The sequence below is a fragment of the Dipodomys spectabilis genome, unplaced genomic scaffold, assembly GCF_019054845.1.
Source record: "Dipodomys spectabilis isolate Male_0828 unplaced genomic scaffold, ASM1905484v1 ptg000064l, whole genome shotgun sequence".
NCBI lineage: Eukaryota > Metazoa > Chordata > Mammalia > Rodentia > Heteromyidae > Dipodomys > Dipodomys spectabilis.
Window position 1 is genome coordinate 1,585,001 of NW_024870741.1, and position 3,178 is coordinate 1,588,178.

Genomic DNA, 3,178 nt, shown 5'->3' on the forward strand with positions numbered 1-3,178 from the left:
TGGGAAGAGGTCATCATACATGTCAGCAGAGTTATACCTGTCACCATACTCAGTAAAATACACAATACCTCCATGTATTAGACAGAAAATAAGGAGGAATGCACTGAATGCAAGATGCTATACACACATATATGTCAATACATATCCTGTTTCTATTATGAATTTATGCCTATCCTGGCCTTCACTGGGGCACAACCTCAGGTCCTGAGAATGACTTAGCTACTTAGATGCTCACAGGCTGGTGTCCTCACCTTGACTCTTTTGCCAATTGGGCCTGCTAGGCTCTCAGTTCAAATCCCAACTCTGCCAAAACATGGATCCTGATGTGAGAAGCCCATTGATCCACCTGGTTTCCTGTCCCGAGAATGTCCTGAGTCTCAGCTAGGATGGAGAAGGAGTAGGAAACTCTATAGAAATGGGCATAGGTTGCCATCCAAGTCAGCGCAGTTATATCTGTCATCATATGCAATAAAATATAAAATGCATCCTTGACTAAGACACACAATAAAAAGAACAACTACACTGAAAACATTATGTATGTAAATAGAGATCCTATGTGTAACATAGGTGGGCATATGATTTTTGCCTGAGCTTGGGCTTCAATTCAGACCCTGGGACCAGGCCTGACCTTGCAGTCTTCAATGATAGTGAGCTTCTCCTTCCCCCACAGTGCAAAAGAGTTACCTAGACTTGATTTCACATTCCAGCTCTGGCAGTAAAATGGCGCGAATTCTGAGCTAGGGTGCTTCATTCATAATTTTTCAATTTTTTAATATTTTTTGCCAGACCTGGGGCTTGAACTCAAGTTGTGGCAACTCTGCCTCAGGTCCGATCATCCTAGGCTGCAGCCTCTGGAACCACAGCCCATCCTCGGATCCTAGGACTCCAGTGTTTGTAGGAAAAAATAAGAAGCAGGAGGAGAAAAAGTGGCGGGAAGTTCCAACTGGTGCTTTTAGGTTTATTTTCATTTGAATGTTGACCATGGTGAGACCAAACCCGGTGGACTGCAGATTGAAGGTGACCTGGTGTGGCTGAAGGTCTGCTGGCTGTCGGGGGAGCCACAGGATGACCAGGCAATGGAGGCCCCGAGGTCGAATCCTGGTCAGCCATCCTACATTGAGGGAATGGCAGGAGTTCCTGAGATACTCAATTCTGGACCTAAGAAGAGCCATGAAATACGATAAATCTCTTCCTTGAATGAGTAGTTCCTGAGGATTCGAGTAGGAAATGATAGTCAAGACTCATGGGATATAGATTATTTTTAGTGAAGAGTTGATGAAGCATGACCATAATCATCACACTCATTAAATGGAGGCATTAGGGAAGATCCAAGAATCGGTAGTCACAGGGTAGATTGGATTCAAACACAGGTCTCCATATCTCCTACTCTATACAGATATGTACTTATTTGCTTACTACCTTCAGCTTATGAATAGATGACTATTGTGCTCCCCCTGCCTTTCCCCTGGGACTCAATCTCAGGTCCTAGGAACGGCTGAGCTCCTTAGTGGCTCACAGGCTGGTGTGCTTATGTGAACCCATTCGCCTATTGGGCCTGCTAGGTGCTGAGTTCAGATCCCAACAGTGCCAAAATATTCATCCTGTCAGAAGCCAGACATTTCACCTGTTTTCCTGTGTGAGTCCTGGGTTTCAGCTAGGATGGAGAATGCATGGGCCACCCTGTGGCCATGGGAAAAGGTTGTCATCCATGTCAGCCCAGTTACACCTGTCATATATACTCAAGAACATACATAATACATCCATGAATAGCATACAAAATAGAGAAGATAACTACACTCAATGCGTGAGGAAGTCCACACACTGAAGTGAATATACATCCCATGTTTCAATGATGGATTGAGGACTCTTGTGGCCTCCCTGGGGCTTGATCTCAGCTCCTGGGAACAGCCCAGCTCCTTAGTGGCTCACAGGCTGGTTTGCTCATGTGGACCCATTGGACAGATGGGCCTCCTAGGCCCCTAGTTCGAATCACAGCACTTTCAAAAATTCACCCTGATGTGAGAAACCATTCGTTGCACCTGTTCTGTGCTGTGGAAGTTCTGGGTCGCAATTAGGATGCAAAATGTATAGACAACTCTATACTCATGGGAATAGCTTGTCATCCAGGTCACCACAGTTATATCTGTCATCCTATGCTCAAGAAAATACACAATACATCAATGAGTAAGACACCAGATAAAGACAATAACTACACTGAACCCAAGATGCCGCCCACCCATGTATGGAAATAGAGATCGTCTGTTTAAATTCTGAATTTATGACTACTATAGCGTCCACAGGGGCTTGATCTCAGGTTCCAGGAAAGACCTAGATGCTTAGTGGCTCACGTGCTGGTGTGCTCACCATGCCTCATCCACCACTTGAGCCTGCTAGGCCTTGAGTTCAAATCCCAGCACTACCAAAAGATTCATCCTGATATGAGAAGCCAATAGTTGCACCAGTTTTCCTATGATGTGAAAGTCCTGGGTCTCAGCTAGAATGGAATATGCTATATAGGCAACTCTATACTCATGGGAATTGTTTGCCAGCAATGTCAGCATAGTTCTAACTGTTATCACACTCAGTAAAATACATATTGCATCTATGAATAAGACACGAAATCAAGAGAATGAGTACACTGAACGCAAGATGCCACCGACCCATGTATGGAAATATAGCTCCTTTCCTTAAATTATGATTTCATGAGTATATTGACCCCCGCAGGGCATGAGCTCAGGTCCTGTGAACGGCCTAGCACCTTAGTGGCTCACATGCTGGTGTGCTCACCTTGACCCATTCCCCAATTCTGCCTGCTAAGCTCTGAGTTCAAACGCCAGGACAGCCAAAAGATTCATCCTGATGTGAGAAACCAATGGATCCACATGATTTCCTGTCCTGTGAAGGTCCTGGGCCTCATTGAGGATGGAGAATGCTATATAGGTTAATCTATAGGCATGGGAATAGGTTGTCATCCAGAGCAGCACAGATATACCTGTCACCATACTCAATAAAATACACAATACATCCATGAATAAGACTCAAAATTTAAAAAATAACTACATTGAAAGCAAGATGCATACCACACCTGTATGTAAATAGAGATCCTATGTTTAAAAAAGGTAAGCTTGTTATTTTGTCCACTGCTGGGGCTTCGAATAAGGCCCTGGACCAGGCCTGA